The following is a 20863-nucleotide window of genomic DNA, read 5'->3' as shown; positions in this document are numbered from 1 at the left end:
CTTCAACTTTCACCACAGGCATGCTGCCTAATATGGAGGCTACACCCTCCCCTTCATCTGCCCCCCCATCTCTCCTTCCATCTTTCCACTTGCTTTCTCCTTCCCTTCATTTCTCAATATATATATCCCCCACTCCTTGCCCTTGGAGAGGAGGTGTAAGCCAAAGCAGGTTCCTGTAGAATGCAGTGAGTTCAGCATGTTGTATTACAGGGGACAGGAGTAGAGCTATACACATGGTGAAGAGAGACAGAGAGAGTCACCTGTATCCTCGTATTCATCTTCTGCTGTGTCAAATGTGTCACTACTCCACACGCGTCCATTTACAGATCCTGGATCAGCTCTGACAGCTCTGCCACGTATCAACTGAACAAGACTCATAACCCTCTAGGTCTATCATCTAGTTATCTGGAATGCAAGTCATTATATATAAACTCTGAAAAACACCAAAAGAAAGATGCCCAGGGTCCCTGCTCATCTGCGTGAACGTGTCTTAGGCATGCTGCAAGGAGGCATGAGGTCTGCAGATGTGGCCAAGGCAATGAATTATAATATAATAATAATAATATAATAATATATGCCATTTAGCTGACGCTTTTATCCAAAGCGACTTACAGTCATGTGTGCATACATTCTACGTATGGGTGGTCCCGGGAATCGAACCCACTACCCTGGCGTTACAAGCGCCATGCTCTACCAACTGAGCCACAGAAGGAATTGCAATGTTCGTACTGTGAGACGCCTAAGACAGAGCTACAGGGAGACAGGGCGGACAGCTGATCGTCCTCGCAGAGGCTGGACTGAGGGCTTGAGGCTGGACTGTAGGCCTGTTGTAAGGCAGGTCCTCACCAGACATCACCGACAACAACGTCGCCTATGGGCACAAACCCACCGTCGCTGGACCAGACAGGACTGGCAAAAAGTGCTATTCACTGACGAGTCACGGTTTTGTCTCACCAGGGGTGATGGTCGGATTCACGTTTATCGTTGAAGGAATGAGCGTTACACCGAGGTCTATATTCTGGAGCAGGATTGATTTGGAGGTGGAGGGTCCGTCATGGTCTGGGCCGTGTGTCACAGCATCATCGGACTGAGCTTGTTGTTATTGCAGGCAATCTCAACGCTGTGCTTTACAGGGAAGACATCCTCCTCCCTCATGTGGTACCCTTCCTGCAGGCTCATCCTGACATGACCCTCCAGCATGACAATGCCACCAGCCATACTGCTCGTTCTGTGCGTGACTTCCTGCAAGACAGGAATGTCCGTGTTCTGTCATGGCCAGCGAAGAGCCCGGATCTCAATCCCATTGAGCACGTCTGGGACCTGTTGGATCGCAGGGTGAGGGCTTGGGCCATTCCCCCCCAGAAATGTCCGGGAACTGGTGCAGTCCATGAGGAGATGCTCTGCAGTACTTAATGCAGCTGGTGGCCACACCAGATACTGACTGTTACTTTTGATTTTGACCCCCCCTTTGTTAAGGGACACATTATTCCAGTTGTGTTAGTCACGCCTGTGGAACGTGTTCAGTTTATGTCTCAGTTGTTGAATCTTGTTATGTTCATACAAATAAGTTTGCTGAAAATAAATGTAGTTGACAGTGAGAGGACGTTTCTTTTTTGTTGATATATATATATATATATGCCTGTATAAAACCCAGATTGGCATGTGGACACACCCAGTAAAACCAGTTCTATATAAAAGCCAGGTTGGTTGGTTATACAGTAGTGTAATGTTCTTTTTAAAACTTAATCTCACGCACACAAGAAAACCTTTATGGATCACGTGTTTTTAACAGCCTGGGAGAGGTAGAATACTGGACATGAAACTAAACACCTCTCAGACTCCTCCCGCTCTCACTCTCTACTTCCAGCCCTCGACTATGCTTTTAAACCCCATCTCATTAGAAAGGTGGGAGCCGAGGTAAAACCCCCATCTCATTATAAATGTGGGAGCCGAGGTAAAACCCTATCTCATTATAAAGGTGGGAGCCGAGGTAAAACCCCCATTTCATTATAAAGGTAGGAGCCGAGGTAAAACCACATCTCATTATAAAGGTGGGAGCCGAGGTAAAACCCCCATCTCATTATAAAGGTGGGAGCCGAGGTAAAAACCCCATCTCATTATAAAGGTGGGAGCCGAGGTAAAACCCCCATCTCATTATAAAGGTGGGAGCCGAGGTAAAACCCCCATCTCATTATAAAGGTGGGAGCCGAGGTAAAACCCCCATCTCATTATAAAGGTGGGAGCCGAGGTAATTTAAGTGTTCCGTTAAAGATTCATATGAATGTCATGAATTACACTCACTGTAGCACTGTTAAATGTTAACAAGTATTACTAAAATGTCTTCCCACTTCTGTTCTGAGTACCGCATTTCTTACTGAACAGCTAACAACAAAACATGGAGAGAGCAAAATATTTTTAACCCCCCCATTTTTGCATTGTATCCACTGAAAGAATGTAGACCATTTCACATTGGCCTATATGTCGTTCTGTTTGCTAAGTGAACAAAGGTTCATGTAATTCACAAGACAGATCGTCCTTCCAGGTGACAGAAATGTGACAGCTGGGGTCAGATGGTCACCAGTGTGTGTGCGTGTCTGTGTGCACATATGTGTGGGGGTCGTCACTTCAGCGGACTCCCATGTGGCTTTGCGGCGCTGCAATGTGCCATCCATGCTGACAGCATTACCCAGGGGGCTATGGGGGTGGACATGACAGACAGGTGATTGACAGGTTGGGGGCAGAGGAGCCACTCAGTAAATTAGCCGTCCCCATAGGGTCCCAGAGGTCCCCACAAACCATAAAGGGACCTAATCTGGACACATTGATGCACTCAAACTGCCACCAACCGTGAGATGTTGGGGGTTGGGTGAATTTGAAAGGTGTAGCAACGTTTACCAGACCATTTACTAAAGTGGTGTGAGAGTGGACACTGCACAGACAGACAGGTGCATAGTAAAGATGCTTTACTGTACAGGTAAGTCAAAAATGGACACCTTCTTTAAGGAGGGAGAGAGGGAAGAGAGCAGACAAACAGAGCATGAGAAAAAGGGTCAATTGGATAACACAAATAATTAACAGGTCATCTCCGGATCTCCATTTATTAGAAGGGATGCCTAGCAACCCCAGACCTCCAGAGAGCAGGGCAGAACAGGGCCAAGCAGGATGATGTAGCCCAGCAACGGCCCTCTGGTGGCGGGGAAGAGAGTCACTGTGGTAGTGGCTCCTGGATCCTCTGGGGTCTCCAGCTGTGTAGGCCTGAATGCTCTACTGCTCTCAGCAATAAATGTTTAAAATTCTGGGCCAGTTACTCGGAGAGACCTAAATAGATACATAAAACAATCCATTCAGTCACAAACTACAAAACCTATCAGATAATAAAAATCTCAACTGTAAAGATCTTGAACAGGCCCCACAACCCACAAGAAAAGCATAGCTATGTGGGGAACAACCTCCCCCAAATGTCCATAAACAAAGCCGAATTGACTCACAGCGAAACTGTAATGGATCTTATGTACCACAGGGGGGCACAATATAACATCCAATGAGAGTCTCTTCTTGTCTGTTCAGCAGGTTGTCTCTGATAACTCTGGGTCATTACCACATGTTGAAATGGGCCGGAAAGAAGGCTGTGTGTCTCCCTGCTATCACACTACAGTCAATAAACAAAACCATTCATTTACCAGGCCGCCGTACAAACAGGCCACACAGACTGGTTTAGAAATAAACGGCTAAATCAGATTAAAATCGATCTAATTAGATAGGCAGTGACTGTGAAACCCTACCATAGCTGGCTGACTGTACAGCCAGAGGGGTTGTTAGAGCTGAGCCTCAGTAAAAAAGAAAATGCTGTCAACTTGAGGATTCATGAAAGTTGACGCTCCAATCCCCTCTATTCCTCTGTCCACGTGCTTCAAGTCTGTTATTGCATAGTAAAGCTGTGTGTGTGTCTTAATACCGTTATTCCATACAAAAGCTGGGAGCTTAGCTAAGAGAGCCTTTCAGTGGAGTCACAGACGGCGCCTCTTCTGTGTATGTGTGTGTGTGTGTGTGTGTGTGTGTGTGTGTGTGTGTGTGTGTGTGTGTGTGTGTGTGGAGTCTCAGATGGCGCCTCTTCTGGGAAGCAGCTTAACTAAAGAGACAAAGGAAAGGTGAAGCAGGTGTTGACCCCTGACCTTTCTCTCCTGACCCCAGGCAGCAGTGCTTCCTAATCCCAAACCGCAAGTTAGTCTTTATCAGTGTGTGTGTGTGTGTGATTCCAGAGGATGTTGTCATTAGTGACAGCAGAGAAAACGCATTTAAAAAACAACCAGACAGCTTTTCTAGCACAAACACACAGACTTTAATACTCACCAACTTACCAACCACCAACTTCAATAAATAGGGACTAGGCCTGCAGAACATCTGTATGTATGCATGCCCAGATGTGTGTGTGTGTGTGTGTGTGTGTGTGTGTGTGTGTGTGTGTGTGTGTGTGTGTGTGTGTGTGTGTGTGTGTGTGTGTGTGTGTGTGTGTGTGTGTGTGTGTGTGTGTGTGTGTGTGTGTGTGTGTGTGTGTGTGTGTGTGTGTGTGGGTACCTGTGCATACGAACGTATGACTGAGTGTGTGTAGCATCTGAGTGCAGTCACATGGAGGAGAACTCCTCCTCCCTCGCTTTGCTGTAGACGTATACGGTGAGGAGTTTGTCCGTCTGAATGAGGACAAACAGGGGGAGGAGAACGGATAGATCGAGATATTGCACAGTGGTGTAAAAGAGAAAGAAAGAACAGATTGAAACTACAGGGGGAGGAGAGAGAAAGGAGGATAAACCGTGCAAGACAAATGAGCAGCAGTAATCAGAGGAGGGCTTTGAAACAATCTGCATACGTGCACAGTTGCACGCACGCACACATGAACACACGCACACTGGAGGCTGGGGCCCAGGGGGAGAGGGTGTGGTCCCCTCAGTAAATTCCTGATCAGTCACGCTCGAGAGGAACCAGTCAAAAAAGACTTGGGGTGGCTGAAAAGAGTCAGGTTGCAGACTTTCAGCTCCACAATGCTTTACACTGGACTGACCCTGAAGCCTGTAGGATCACACCAGCATTAACTCCTTACAGGTAGTCTTATCCTAGACAGCATGAACTCCTTACAGGTAGTCTTATCCTAGACAGCATTAACTCCTTACAGGTAGTCTTATCCTAGACAGCATGAACTCCTTAGAGGTAGTCTTATCCTCGACAGCATTAACTCCTTACAGGTAGTCTTATCCTAGACAGCATTAACTCTTTACAGGTAGTCTTATCCTCGACAGCATTAACTCCTTACAGGTAGTCTTATCCTCGACAGCATTAACTCCTTACAGGTAGTCTTATCCTCGACAGCATTAACTCCTTACAGGTAGTCTTATCCTAGACAGCATTAACTCCTTACAGGTAGTCTTATCCTAGACAGCATTAACTCCTTACAGGTAGTCTTATTAACCCCTTACAGGTAGTCTTAGACAGCATTAACTTACAGGTAGTCTTACAGGTAGTCTTAGCCTGGACAGCATTAACCCCTTACAGGTAGTCTTAGCCTAGACAGCATTAACTCCTTACAGGTAGTCTTATCCTAGACAGCATTAACTCCTTACATGTAGTCTTATCCTCGACAGCATTAACTCCTTACAGGTAGTCTTAGCCAAGACAGCATTAACTCTTTACAGGTAGTCTTAGCCTAGACAGCATTAACCCCTTACAGGTAGTCTTAGCCTAGACAGCATTAACTCTTTACAGGTAGTCTTAGCCTAGACAGCATTAACTCCTTACAGGTAGTCTTATCCTAGACAGCATTAACCCCTTACAGGTAGTCTTAGCCTAGATAGCATTAACTCCTTACAGGTAGTCTTATCCTAGACAGCATTAACCCCTTACAGGTAGTCTTAGCCTAGACAGCATTAACTCCTTACAGGTAGTCTTATCCTAGACAGCATTAACTCCTTACATGTAGTCTTATCCTCGACAGCATTAACTCCTTACAGGTAGTCTTATCTTAGCCTAGACAGCATTAAGCCTAGACAGCTAACTCCCTTACAGGTAGTCTTAGCCTAGACAGCATTAACTCAGGTAGTCTTACAGGTAGTCTTAGCCTAGACAGCATTAACTCCTTACAGGTAGTCTTAATCCTACAGGTAGACAGCATTAGCTCCTTACAGGTAGTCTTATCCTAGACAGCATTAACTCCTTACAGGTAGTCTTAGCCTAGACAGCATTAACTCTTTACAGGTAGTCTTATCCTAGACAGCATTAACTCCTTACAGGTAGTCTTATCCTAGACAGCATTAACTCCTTACAGGTAGTCTTATCCTAGACAGCATTAACTCCTTACAGGTAGTCTTAGCCTAGACAGCATTAACTCCTTACAGGTAGTCTTATCCTAGACAGCATTAACTCCTTACAGGTAGTCTTATCCTAGACAGCATTAACTCTTTACAGGTAGTCTTAGCCTAGACAGCATTAACTCTTTACAGGTAGTCTTATCCTAGACAGCATTAACTCCTTACAGGTAGTCTTATCCTAGACAGCATTAACTCTTTACAGGTAGTCTTATCCTAGACAGCATTAACTCCTTACAGGTAGTCTTATCCTAGACAGCATTAACTCTTTACAGGTAGTCTTATCCTAGACAGCATTAACTAGACAGCATTAACTTTACAGGTAGTCTTAGCCTAGACAGCATTAACTCTTTACAGGTAGTCTTATCCTAGACAGCATTAACTCTTTACAGGTAGTCTTATCCTAGACAGCATTAACTACAGGTAGTCTTACAGGTAGTCTTATCCTAGACAGCATTAACTCTTTACAGGTAGTCTTATCCTAGACAGCATTAACTCTTTACAGGTAGTCTTATCCTAGACAGCATTAACTCTTTACAGGTAGTCTTAGCCTAGACAGCATTAACTCTTTACAGGTAGTCTTATCCTAGACAGCATTAACTCCTTACAGGTAGTCTTATCCTAGACAGCATTAACTCTTTACAGGTAGTCTTATCCTAGACAGCATTAACTCTTTACAGGTAGTCTTATCCTAGACAGCATTAACTCTTTACAGGTAGTCTTATCCTAGACAGCATTAACTCTTTACAGGTAGTCTTATCCTAGACAGCATTAACTCTTTACAGGTAGTCTTATCCTAGACAGCATTAACTCTTTACAGGTAGTCTTATCCTAGACAGCATTAACTCTTTACAGGTAGTCTTATCCTAGACAGCATTATTAACATGACTAAGAGTGTGTAACCTCGTCCTTTTACCTGTTCAACAGGGTGCCTGCAGGCAGAAGAGATTAGGGATTGTGGGACTAAAAGTCACTATTCTCCACTGACCAAGATCCATTTGGATCAAAACAGTGTCTTGCTTCAACAAAGGTAACCTAACATGAGCGCTGTGACGATCATGGCATTTTGGTTATTGGTGAGCCAATAAGGAAGGGCAGCAAAATACAATTATATCATTTATCATATCGTCTTTTTTTCTAAAAACTGTTAGGACGGTTATTGTATTTTAATGACAGTCTCCATGCATAACCGTTGGTTGCATGGTTTTATGTCAATTGTGCCAGCCCTACCTATCCTATTGGAACAGTTCAGTGCTCAGGTCTTTGTATTTTACTCTTCTACAGTAATCCATAAAATGTTGACATTAGTACTAATCACACAGAACCCAGCCCAGGTCAGTGTGCTCATAGACAGGTGAGTCAGTGTAGGAGCTCCCCGTTACGCCCATCAGCCACAGCATCAGGCCGAGGACCAGGGAGTCACGCATTTAGGTGAATCACAGTGTCCTCTACATAGCTGAAATATTGCTGCACAAGTGTCCGTGTTCAGCTGTGTTTAGTACATAAAGACCTGTTTGTTTCCCATTGGTAGTCAACAGTAGCCGAGTCCCATGCTGTGTTTGGGTGTTTTACACCTGCAACATCAGCAGTTCCCCTGACAACCACCATAGGGGGAGCTTAACACACACACACACACACACACACACACACACACACACACACACACACACACACACACACACACACACACACACACACACACACACACACACACACACACACACCACACACACACACGACCATGACTTTAGCCTCTGGAAAGTTTCCATGTTTTGCTTGTGTCTGTGGTTTATGCTGTGCCACTTCCTTCTGTCGAGCTGTGAAAACACAGAGCTAAGATTCCTCAACAAACCTAAACTGCTGACAAAAACACAGAGCAGGTTAGTGCACTCCACATCCATCTCCCATGGTGTTCTGTACACATACAACTGAATCCTTATGTCTAAATACACTGAGACCAAAATATCTCTTTTGTCTTTTCGTGCCACATATGAAGTGCTTTGGGCGTGTGTATTCGTGAGGTTGTCGCTGTAAAAATACAGATTATAAACTATGCAGCATTGGTTTGGGATTAACATACTAAAGGATCAGTTTCCCAGAGGGCCAGTCTTCGGAGCTTGAGGAGAATGAGACTGGCAGAGAAGCAAGGTTCCGTACATTTGTTGACAGTCCCTCTGGAGAGTCTACAGGTGCTGCAGTCTGCCCAACCGGCTCTGACGGGAGGTGTGAGTCTGTGTGCAGTGAATGCAGAGCTTTGTGTGAATGCTTGAAAGAGCCAGAGACACAAAAAGAGAGATTGATTCTCTCTCTTTTCTGGTATTGTGCAGTCAGTGTGTGTCACTATGAGGTGCAGTAGCAAAAGTCTCTAGCAGTCATAAAACCCCTAGCTGTGAGAATCAGTAGCAGTACCTCTAGCCTGCCCAACCCCTCAGGCCTGTGTAAATACATAAGACTATGTGAAGAGGGGAGAGGGTCGGGATGGGGATAGTTAGTTACCCCAGAAACACACTCTCCCTCTTCCCCCACACGACCCGGCACTCAGCCTGCACATCAACACTGAGTTGGAGAGAGAGAGAGAGAGATAGAGAGAGAGAGAGTCTGTTATGCTGATTGAGCAGACGTTGGTCGGCAGGCCTAACCATTACCGTGACAATGGGAGGCTGACTTGGGGCTGGCGCTCTGCCCTCTACAGCTGTGTGCTGTCTGCTCTGAACACACAGACAGACACACATTACCGTTCATACGGCAGGCTCTTCCGTTGCATAGTGCTCATCCCTCTCAGCCAAATAATCCTACAGCAGATAACCACAACACAGGAGACACTACACCAGTGGTTTTCAACCTGTGGTCCGAGGGGTACTGCAGGAGTTAGGCAATTTTTGTATTATTATTATTATTTATTTATTATTATAAAAATGTTAGTGGTTAGAGCGTTGGACTAGTAACCGGAAGGTTGCAAGTTCAAACCCCCGAGCTGACAAGGTACAAATCTGTCATTCTGCCCCTTAACAGGCAGTAAACCCACTGTTCCTAGGCCGTCATTGAAAATTAGAATTTGTTCTTAACTGACTTGCCTAGTTAAATAAAGGTAAAATAAAAAAATAAAAATTATAAGCACTTTTACATTACTTCCACAATGCTAATAGTTTACAATATTTTTTATTATTTCCTTTAATCTGTTACATTCACTGATAAGATTGACTAAATTTGACTGCCAAGATATTTCATGTTAAACATTTCTGCTTCTCCATGAATGGTGGTCCTTGAGAGCTGTTGACACTGATTTGGTGGTCCTTGGAACGGAAAAGGTTGGTAACCACTGTACTACACTATACAAACCTCCCAACTAAACTGTACAGAGAACAGCCAAATCTCCATAAACCACTGGACACAGGATTACACCTGCCTTAATGCCGACTCTAGAACAGCAAAATAATCTACATTCTGAACCATTACATTACATGGAGTTATTTACAACTGAATCCAGATCAGTGGTATCCCAGTCAAAGCCAGCCTGGATTCTACAGATAAAGAGAGGTTTTCAGGCAGATTATAGGGAAGCTTTGTATGTCATGTGGAGCAGAACACACATACACTGCATTGTGAACAGACTGTACACTCCAACAAAGGGTGTAAGACACACACAGTAGTAAACATACACAGCGTGGCACAGAGATTCCATATCCGTTATGGTTTTATTATTATATGGGCTAGCATCCACAAGTCTGTGCCACACACACACACACACACACACACACACACACACACACACACACACACACACACACACACACACACACACACACACACACACACACACACACACACACACACACACACACACACACACACACACACACACACACACACACGATCTAAAATAGACACCCCCATAGAAATTCCTCCCACAAGCTGTCAGAAGTTTGAGCTGAGTTCCATCTGGCCATCCTCCATCTCTCCCTCTTTTTCCCCCCCTGTCTCTCTCTTTCTCTCTCTCTCCACATTCTTTCCCCCTCACTTTCACCCAGACCAGAACCCCTCTGTCTTCCTCTTCTTCCAGTCACTCTCTCCCTCCATCAGTTCTAACTTCACTCCTTTTCCTCTGCCTCCAATGTTCTATCCCTCTGCTTCCCTCTAACTGCTTCCCTCTAACTGCTTCCCTCTAACTGCTTCCCTCTAACTGCTTCCCTCTAACTGCTTCCCTCTAACTGCTTCCCTCTAACTGCTTTCCTCTAACTGCTTCCCTCTAACTGTTTCCCTCTAACTGTTTCCTCTAACTGCTTCCCTCTAACTGCTTCCCTCTAACTGCTTCCCTCTAACTGCTTCCCTCTAACTGCTTTCCTCTAACTGCTTTCCTCTAACTGTTTCCCTCTAACTGCTTCCCTTTCTCTCCCTCTCCCCTTTTCACCAAGTCTCTCCCCTCCCTCTCTTTCTCTCCCCTTTTCACCAAGTCTCTCCCCTCCCTCTCTTTCTCTCCCCTTTTCACCAAGTCTCTCCCCTCCCTCTCTTTCTCTCCCTCTCCCCTTTTCACCAAGTCTCTCCCCTCCCTCTCTTTCTCTCCCCTTTTCACCAAGTCTCTCCCCTCCCTCTCTTTCTCTCCCCTTTTCACCAAGTCTCTCCCCTCCCTCTCTTTCTCTCCCCTTTTCACCAAGTCTCTCCCCTCCCTCTCTTTCTCTCCCTCTCCCCTTTTCACCAAGTCTCTCCCCTCCCTCTCTTCTCTCTCCCTCTCCCCTTTTCACCAAGTCTCTCCCCTCCCTCTCTTTCTCTCCCTCTCCCTTTTCACCAAGTCTCTCCCCTCCCTCTTTCTCTCCCTCTTCCCTTTTCACCAAGTCTCTCCCCTCCCTCTTTCTCTCCCTCTCCCCTTTTCACCAAGTCTCTCCCCTCCCTCTCTTTCTCTCCCCTCCCCTTTTCACCAAGTCTCTCCCCTCCCTCTTTCTCTCCCTCTTCCCTTTTCACCAAGTCTCTCCCTCCCTCTTTCTCTCCCTCTCCCCTTTTCACCAAGTCTCTCCCCTCCCTCTTTCTCTCCCTCTTCCTTTTCACCAAGTCTCTCCCCTCCCCTCTTTCTCTCCCTCTCCCCTTTTCACCAAGTCTCTCCCCTCCCTCTCTTTCTCTCCCTCTCCCCTTTTCACCAAGTCTCTCCCTCCCTCTCTTTCTCTCCCTCTCCCCTTTTCACCAAGTCTCTCCCTCCCTCTTTCTCTCTCCCCCTCTCCCCTTTTCACCAAGTCTCTCCCTCCCTCTCTTTCCCTCCCTCACCTCTCTTCTCTCCCTCTCCCCTTTTCACCAAGTCTCTCCCCTCCCTCTCTTTCTCTCCCTCTCCCCTTTTCACCAAGTCTCTCCCCTCCCTCTCTTTCTCTCCCTCTCCCCTTTTCACCAAGTCTCTCCCTCCCTCTTTCTCTCCCTCTCCCCTTTTCACCAAGTCTCTCCCCTCCCTCTCTTTCTCTCCCTCCCCTTTTCACCAAGTCTCTCCCCTCCCTCTTTCTCTCCCTCTCCCTTTTCACCAAGTCTCTCCCCTCCTTCTCTTTCTCTCCCTCTCCCCTTTTCACCAAGTCTCTCCCCTCCCTCTCTTTCTCTCCCCTTTTCACCAAGTCTCTCCCCTCCCTCTCTTTCTCTCCCCTTTTCACCAAGTCTCTCCCCTCCCTCTCTTTCTCTCCCCTTTTCACCAAGTCTCTCCCCTCCCTCTCTTTCTCTCCCCTTTTCACCAAGTCTCTCCCCTCCCTCTCTTTCTCTCCCCTTTTCACCAAGTCTCTCCCCTCCCTCTCTTTCTCTCCCCTTTTCACCAAGTCTCTCCCCTCCCTCTCTTTCTCTCCCTCTCCCCTTTTCACCAAGTCTCTCCCCTCCCTCTCTTTCTCTCCCCTTTTAACCAAGTCTCTCCCCTCCCTCTCTTTCTCTCCCTCTCCCCTTTTCACCAAGTCTCTCCCCTCCCTCTCTTTCTCTCCCTCTCCCCTTTTCACCAAGTCTCTCCCCTCCCTCTCTTTCTCTCCCTCTCTCCTTTTCACCAAGTCTCTCCCCTCCTCTCTTTCTCTCCCTCTCCCCTTTTCACCAAGTCTCTCCCCTCCCTCTCTTTCTCTCCCTCTCCCCTTTTCACCAAGTCTCTCCCCTCCCTCTCTTTCTCTCCTCTCCCCTTTTAACCAAGTCTCTCCCCTCCCTCTCTTTCTCTCCCTCTCCCCTTTTCACCAAGTCTCTCCCCTCCCTCTCTTTCTCTCCTCTCCCCTTTTCACCAAGTCTCTCCCCTCCCTCTCTTTCTCTCCCTCTCCCCTTTTCACCAAGTCTCCCCTCCCCTCTTTCCTCCCCTTTTCACCAAGTCTCTCCCCTCCCCTCTCCCCTTTTCACCAAGTCTCTCCCTCCCTCTCTTTCTCTCCCTCTCCCCTTTTCACCAAGTCTCTCCCCCCTCTCTTTCTCTCCCTCTCCCCTTTTCACCAAGTCTCTCCCCTCCCCTCTTTCTCTCCCCTTTTCACCAAGTCTCTCCCCTCCCTCTCTTTCTCTCCCTCTTCCCTTTTCACCAAGTCTCTCCCCTCCCTCTCTTTCTCTCCCCTTTTCACCAAGTCTCTCCCCTCCCTCTCTTTCTCTCCCTCTCCCCTTTTCACCAAGTCTCTCCCCTCCCTCTCTTTCTCTCCCCTTTTCACCAAGTCTCTCCCCTCCCTCTCTTTCTCTCCCTCTCCCCTTTTCACCAAGTCTCTCCCCTCCCTCTCTTTCTCTCCCTCTCCCCTTTTCACCAAGTCTCTCCCCTCCCTCTCTTTCTCTCCCCTTTTCACCAAGTCTCTCCCCTCCCTCTCTTTCTCTCCCCTTTTCACCAAGTCTCTCCCCTCCCTCTCTTTCTCTCCCCTTTTCACCAAGTCTCTCCCCTCCCTCTCTTTCTCTCCCCTTTTCACCAAGTCTCTCCCCTCCCTCTCTTTCTCTCCCCTTTTCACCAAGTCTCTCCCCTCCCTCTCTTTCTCTCCCCTTTTCACCAAGTCTCTCCCCTCCCTCTCTTTCTCTCCCTCTTCCCTTTTCACCAAGTCTCTCCCTCCCTCTCTTTCTCTCCCTCTCCCCTTTTAACCAAGTCTCTCCCCTCCCTCTCTTTCTCTCCCTCTCCCCTTTTCACCAAGTCTCTCCCCTCCCTCTCTTTCTCTCCCTCTCCCCTTTTCACCAAGTCTCTCCCCTCCCTCTCTTTCTCTCCCTCCCCTTTTCACCAAGTCTCTCCCTCCCTCTCTTTCTCTCCCTCTCCCCTTTTCACCAAGTCTCTCCCCTCCCTCTCTTTCTCTCCCTCTCCCCTTTTCACCAAGTCTCTCCCCTCCCTCTCTTTCTCTCCCTCTCCCCTTTTCACCAAGTCTCTCCCTCCCTCTCTTTCTCTCCCCTCTCCCCTTTTCACCAAGTCTCTCCCCTCCCTCTCTTTCTCTCCCTCTCCCCTTTTCACCAAGTCTCTCCCCTCCCTCTCTTTCTCTCCCCTTTTCACCAAGTCTCTCCCCTCCCTCTCTTTCTCTCCCTCTCCCCTTTTCACCAAGTCTCTCCCCTCCCTCTCTTTCTCTCCCCTCTCCCCTTTTCACCAAGTCTCTCCCCTCCCTCTCTTTCTTTCTCCCTCTCCCCTTTTCACCAAGTCTCTCCCCTCCCTCTCTTTCTCTCCCTCTCCCCTTTTCACCAAGTCTCTCCCCTCCCCTCTTTCTCTTCTCTCTCCCCTTTTCACCAAGTCTCTCCCCTCCCTCTCTTTCTCTCCCCTTTTCACCAAGTCTCTCCCCTCCCTCTCTTTCTCTCCCTCTCCCCTTTTCACCAAGTCTCTCCCCTCCCTCTCTTTCTCTCCCTCTCCCTTTTCACCAAGTCTCTCCCTCCCTCTCTTTCTCTCTCCTTTTCACCAAGTCTCTCCCTCCCTCTCTTTCTCTCCCTCTCCCTTTTCACCAAGTCTCTCCCCTCCCTCTCTTCTCTCCCTCTCCCCTTTTCACCAAGTCTCTCCCCTCCCTCTCTTTCTCTCCCTCTCCCCTTTTCACCAAGTCTCTCCCCTCCCTCTCTTTCTCTCCCTCTCCCCTTTTCACCAAGTCTCTCCCCTCCCTCTCTTTCTCTCCCTCTCCCCTTTTCACCAAGTCTCTCCCCTCCCTCTCTTTCTCTCCCTCTCCCCTTTTCACCAAGTCTCTCCCCTCCCTCTCTTTCTCTCCCTCTCCCCTTTTCACCAAGTCTCTCCCTCCCTCTCTTTCTCTCCTCTCCCCTTTTCACCAAGTCTCTCCCCTCCCTCTCTTTCTCTCCCTCTCCCCTTTTCACCAAGTCTCTCCCCTCCCTCTCTTTCTCTCCCTCTCCCCTTTTCACCAAGTCTCTCCCCTCCCTCTCTTTCTCTCCCTCTCCCCTTTTCACCAAGTCTCTCCCCTCCCTCTCTTTCTCTCCTCTCCCCTTTTCACCAAGTCTCTCCCCTCCCTCTCTTTCTCTCCCTCTCCCCTTTTCACCAAGTCTCTCCCTCCCTCTCTTTCTCTCCCTCTCCCCTTTTCACCAAGTCTCTCCCCTCCCTCTCTTTCTCTCCCTCTCCCCTTTTCACCAAGTCTCTCCCCTCCCTCTCTTTCTCTCCCTCCCCCTTTTCACCAAGTCTCTCCCCTCCCTCTCTTTCTCTCCCTTTTCACCAAGTCTCTCCCCTCCCTCTCTTTCTCTCCCTCTCCCCTTTTCACCAAGTCTCTCCCCTCCCTCTCTTTCTCTCCCTCTCCCCTTTTCACCAAGTCTCTCCCCTCCCTCTTTCTCTCTCCCTTTTCACCAAGACTCTCCCCTCCCTCTCATTTCTCTCCTCTCCCCTTTTCACCAAGTCTCTCCCCTCCCTCTCTTTCTCTCCCTCTCCCCTTTTAACCAAGTCTCTCCCCTCCCTCTCTTTCTCTCCCTCTCCCCTTTTCACCAAGTCTCTCCCTCCCTCTCTTTCTCTCCCCTTTTCACCAAGTCTCTCCCCTCCCTCTCTTTCTCTCCCTCTCCCCTTTTCACCAAGTCTCTCCCCTCCCTCTCTTTCTCTCCCTCTCCCCTTTTCACCAAGTCTCTCCCCTCCCTCTCTTTCTCTCCCTCTCCCCTTTTCACCAAGTCTCTCCCCTCCTCTTTTTTCTCTCCCTCTCCCCTTTTCACCAAGTCTCTCCCCTCCCTCTCTTTCTCTCCCTCTCCCCTTTTCACCAAGTCTCTCCCCTCCCTCTCTTTCTCTCCCTCTCCCCTTTTCACCAAGTCTCTCCCCTCCCTCTCTTTCTCTCCCTCTTCCCTTTTCACCAAGTCTCTCCCCTCCCTCTCTTTCTCTCCCCTTTTAACCAAGTCTCTCCCCTCCCTCTCTCCCTCTCCCCTTTTAACCAAGTCTCTCCCCTCCCTCTCTTTCTCTCCCTCTCCCCTTTTCACCAAGTCTCTCCCCTCCCTCTCTTTCTCTCCCCTTTTCACCAAGTCTCTCCCCTCCCTCTCTTTCTCTCCCTCTCCCCTTTTCACCAAGTCTCTCCCCTCCCTCTCTTTCTCTCCCCTTTTCACCAAGTCTCTCCCTCCCTCTCTTTTTTCTCTCCCTCTCTCCCTTTTAACCAAGTCTCTCCCCTCCCTCCCTCTTTTTTTCTCTCCCTCTCCCCTTTTAACCAAGTCTCTCCCCTCCCTCTCTTTCTCTCCCTCTCCCCTTTTCACCAAGTCTCTCCCCTCCCTCTCTTTCTCTCCCTCTCCCCTTTTCACCAAGTCTCTCCCCTCCCTCTCTTTCTCTCCCCTTTTCACCAAGTCTCTCCCTCCCTCTCTTTCTCTCCCTCTCCCCTTTTCACCAAGTCTCTCCCCTCCCTCCCTCTTTCTCTCCCTCTCCCTTTTCACCAAGTCTCTCTCCCTCCCTCTCTTTCTCTCCCTCTCCCCTTTTCACCAAGTCTCTCCCCTCCCTCTCTTTCTCTCCCTCTCCCCTTTTCACCAAGTCTCTCCCCTCCCTCTCTTTCTCTCCCCTTTTCACCAAGTCTCTCTCCCTCCCTCTCTTTCTCTCCCCTCCCCTTTTCACCAAGTCTCTCCCCTCCCTCTCTTTCTCTCCCCTTTTCACCAAGTCTCTCCCCTCCCTCTCTTTCTCTCCCTCTCCCCTTTTCACCAAGTCTCTCCCTCCCCTCTTTCTCTCCCTCTCTCCTTTTCACCAAGTCTCTCCCCCTCCCTCTCTTTCTCTCCCTCTCCCCTTTTCACCAAGTCTCTCCCCTCCCTCTCTTTCTCTCCCTCTCCCCTTTTCACCAAGTCTCTCCCCTCCCTCTCTTTCTCTCCCTCTCCCCTTTTAACCAAGTCTCTCCCCTCCCTCTCTTTCTCTCCCCTTTTCACCAAGTCTCTCCCCTCCCTCTCTTTCTCTCCCCTTTTCACCAAGTCTCTCCCCTCCCTCTCTTTCTCTCCCTCCCCCCTTTTCACCAAGTCTCTCCCCTCCCTCTTTTTCTCTCAAACACAGTGTTTCTTTGTGTCCGTGTAGAGGGGGAGTTGGACAAACTCTCGTCCCACCTCAGACAGAAAGCCAAAGGCCACTGCCCCACCCACTATGAAATGAGCCTCTTGAGACTGGCTGTGTCTGTGTGTCAGTGTGTCAGTGTGTGTGTGTGTGTGTGTGTGTGTGTGTGTGTGTGTGTGTGTGTGTGTGTGTGTGTGTGTGTGTGTGTGTGTGTGTGTGTGTGTGTGTGTGTGTGTGTGTGCGTGTTAAGGCCTGTGCATGTGTGTCTGGACACTTTTATCCAAATCATCACATCGTACAGTAGCCAAACCAACTGGTGTCTGTTACATATTATCCCACCCCACACCTTTACCCATTGGTTTGTTGGTCCTGTTCTGTGTGCATAACCTCTGTGTGTATATTTAGACCACAAATAGCTGTGTGTACTGTATTACCACACCAGAACTGAAATAGTAACATTTCAAAACCTTTTGGTTTTGGCTGGAGAACAATATTTTGGATTGAACTAGCAACCTTTTGTGATCACATCAATTATGTTGAACAGTCCTTTGTGACTCAGAATGTCCAACTCTTACAGCCTTTTGTGATGTCATCAACTCAAATGCTGTGAATTGTTAAATGACAAAGGACTGCTAGGCTAGTTTCAGTCAGAACTATGGCACAGTGCTTGAAGAGCTGTGAAAAGCCCTATTCAAAAGTTACTCTCTTCCTTGTTTATGAGGATTTACGAGGTGATTATAAATGAGGGATAACTGCTGCTGGTCTGGACACACAGGAGAGGAATGTCTGTCTGTGCCTCTGAACACAACATAGCAGCACATTCCAACCTAAAGCCCTTTCAGGGACTGATAAGGAATAGGTTAAGACAACCAGATGTATACAATATGCCATTCAAAGTCAACGCCCTAGTATTGAGAAAGAGCTGGAGATGTCCTTTTCCCAAGGAGATGTAGAATGAGAGGAACTCCGTGTCGAGTCTCAGCAGAATATTTGTTTTATCGAATTCAAATCCTAAACCTCTGTCCCATATATAATTGCACATCACAAAGGTACATGCCAAACGGAGTATACGATTCACATACAATGCCTTCGGAAAGTATTCAGACCTCTCAACTTTATCCACATTTTGTTACGTTACAGCCTTATTCTAAAATAGATGAAACACTTTTTTTCCTAAGCAATCTGCACACAATATCCCATAAAGACAAATCGAAAACAGGTTTTTAGAATTTTTTGCAAATGTATTAAAAACAGAAGTACCTTATCTAAGTATTCAGACTCTTTGCTATGAAACTCGAAATTCGGCTCAGGTGCATCCTGTTTCCATTGATCATCCTTGAGATGTTTCTACAACTTGGAGTCTACCTGTGTTAAGTTCTATTGATGGGAAAGGCACACATCTGGAGGAAACCTGGCACCATCCCTACAATGAAGCATGGTGGAGGCAGCATCATGATGTGGGGATGTTTTTCAGAGGCAGAGACTGGAAGATTAGTCAGGATCGAGGCAAAGAAGAACGGAGGAAAGTACTGAGAGATCCTGGATGAAAACCTGCTCCAGAGCGCTCAGGCCCTCAGACTGGGGAGAAGGTTCACCTTCCAAAAGGACAACGAGCCTAAGCACACAGCCAAGACAACGCAGGAGTGGCTTCTTTGAGTGGCCCAGCCAGAGCTCGAACTTGAACCAGATCTAACATCTCTGGAGTAGATGTCGACCGATAATGATTTTTCAACGCCGATATTTAGTCTCAAATAAATAATGAAACATGCTCAATTTAGTTTAAATAATGCAAAAACACAGTGTTGGAGAAGAAAGTAAAAGTGCAATATGTGCCATGTAAAAAAGCTCATGTTTAAGTTCCTTGCTCAGAAGAATATTCCCAGTTCTTCAGTATTCCCAGTTAAGAAGTTTTAAGTTGTAGTTATTATAGGAATTATGACACGTTGACTATTTCTCTCTATACCATTTGTATTTCATATACCTTTGACTATTGGATGTTCTAATAGGCACTTTAGTATTGCCAGCCTAATCTCAAGAGTTGATAGGCTTGAAGTCATAAACAGAGCTGTGAATTAAGCATTGCTAAGAACTGCTGACAAACGCGGTAAAGTTTGAATGAATGCTTACGAGCCTGCTGCTGCCTACCACCGCTCAGTCAGACTGCTCTATCAAATCATAGACTTAATTATAATATAATAAATACAGAAATACGAGCCTTTGTCATTAATATGGTCAAATCCGGAAACTATAATTTCGAAGACTAAACATTTATTCTTTCAGTGAAATACGGAACCATTCCGTATTTTATCAAACGGGTGGCAACCCTAAGTCTAAATATTGCTGTTACATTGCACAACCTTCAATGGTATGTCATAATAATGAAAAATTCTGGCAAATTATTTCACAACAAGCCAGGCAGCCCAAACTGTTGCATATACCCTGACTCTGCATGCAATGAACGCAAGAGAAGTGACACAATTTCCATAGTTAATATTGCCTTGCAAACATGAATTTCTTTTAACTAAATATGCAGATTAAAAAATATATTCTTCTATGTATTGATTTTAAGAAAGGCATTGATGTTTATGGTTAGGTACATTCGTGCAACGACTGTGCTTTTGTTAAATCATCACCTGTTTGGCGAAGTAGGCTGTGATTCGATGATAAATTAACAGGAACCGCATTATATGCAACGCAGAACAAGCTAGTTAACCTAGTAATATCATCAACCATGTGTAGTTAACTAGTGATTATGTGAAGATTGATTGTTTTTTACAAGATAAGTTCAAAGCTAGCTAGCAACTTATCGTGGCTCCTTGCTGCACTCGCATAACAGGTGGTCTTCCTGCCACGCAGTCTCCTCGTGGAATGCAATGTAAAAAGCGTCTAAAAATGCCGATTACTGATTGTTATGAAAATATGAAATCGGCCCTAATTAAAATCGACCGTACCGATTAAATCGGTCGACCTCTAACTCTGAAGAGACCTGAAAACAGCTGTGCACCAACGCTTCCCATCCAACCCGAAAGACCTTGAGAGGATCTGCAGACAGGAATGGAAGAAACTCCCCAAATACAGGTGTTCCACGCGTGTAGGGTCATACCCCAGAAGACTCGAGGCTGTAAATTGCTGCCAAAGGTGCTGAGTAAAGGGTCTGAATACTTATGTAAATGTCATATCAGTTTATATTTTTTGATACATTTGGAAACGCTTCTAAAAACCTGTTTTTGCTTTGTCATTATGGGGTAGTGTGTGTAGATTGGTGAGAAAACTTGGTTAAATAAATTTTACAATAAGGCTAGAATGTAACAAAATGTGGAAAAAGTCAAGGGCTCTGAATACTTTCCGAATGCACTGTACAATAACAATGTCATTGAAGTCCATACAGCAATACATCTCCTTTGCATAGTCTATCAGACGGCTGTTGATTGTGGCCTGTGGAATGTTGTCCCAATCCTCTTCAACGGCTGTGCAAGGCTGCTGGATATTGGCGGGAACTGGAACACGCTGTCATTCATGTCGATCCAGAGCATCCCAAACATTCCCAATGAGTGACATGTCTAGTGAGCACGCAGGCCATGGAAGAACTAGGACATTTTCAGCTTCCAGGAATTGTATACAGATCCTTGTGACATGGAGACGTGCATTATCAAGCTGAAACATGAGGTGATGGTGGAGGATGAATGGCACGACAATGGGCCTCAGGATCTCATCACGGTATGGCTGTGCATTCAAATTAATATCAACAGATGCAACTGTGTTTGTTATCCTCAGCTTATGCCTGCCATACCATAACCCCACCGCCACCATGGGGCACTGCTCGCCCACACAACGCCATACACGTCTGCCCGGTACAGTTGAAACCGGGATTCATCCGTGAAGAACACACTTCTCCAGCGTACCAGTGGCCATCAAAGGTGAGCATTTGCCCACTGAACTAGGTACAATGCCGAACTTCAGCCAGGTAAAGGCCCTGGTGAGGACTACGAGCATGCAGATGAGCTGAGACGGTTTCTGACAGTTTGTGCAGAAATTCCTCGGTTGTGCAAACCCACAGCTTCATCAGCTGTCCGGGTGGCTGGTCTCCGACGATTCTGCAGGTGAAGAAGCCAGATGTAGAGGTCCTGGGCTGGCGTGGTTGCACGTGGTCTGGGGTTGT

The 20863-nt window shown here is 47.2% G+C and overlaps 1 protein-coding gene and 1 long non-coding RNA gene across 28 annotated transcripts in view; one reads left to right on the top strand and one right to left on the bottom strand.

Moving 5' to 3' along the window:
* nhsl1b (NHS-like 1b) overlaps positions 1–20863 on the bottom strand; it is a 181843-nt gene that overhangs the window by 108917 nt on the left and 52063 nt on the right. The window lies entirely within an intron of this gene.
* On the top strand, positions 715–7583 carry LOC127931368 (uncharacterized). 26 transcript variants are annotated; one of them, XR_008140883.1, is made up of 6 exons: positions 5289–5447; positions 6209–6243; positions 6524–6628; positions 6711–6745; positions 6789–6893; positions 6964–7583. It is a non-coding gene; the product is annotated as an uncharacterized LOC127931368 (long non-coding RNA). The 26 variants fall into 26 exon arrangements; XR_008140881.1 differs by lacking the exon at positions 5289–5447 and adding an exon at positions 6419–6488 and having other exon boundaries at positions 6206–6243; XR_008140882.1 differs by lacking the exons at positions 5289–5447; positions 6209–6243 and adding an exon at positions 5219–5272.

The sequence above is a fragment of the Oncorhynchus keta genome, chromosome 8, assembly GCF_023373465.1.
Source record: "Oncorhynchus keta strain PuntledgeMale-10-30-2019 chromosome 8, Oket_V2, whole genome shotgun sequence".
Taxonomy (NCBI): domain Eukaryota; kingdom Metazoa; phylum Chordata; class Actinopteri; order Salmoniformes; family Salmonidae; genus Oncorhynchus; species Oncorhynchus keta.
This window is presented reverse-complemented; position numbering and strand designations above follow the sequence as displayed.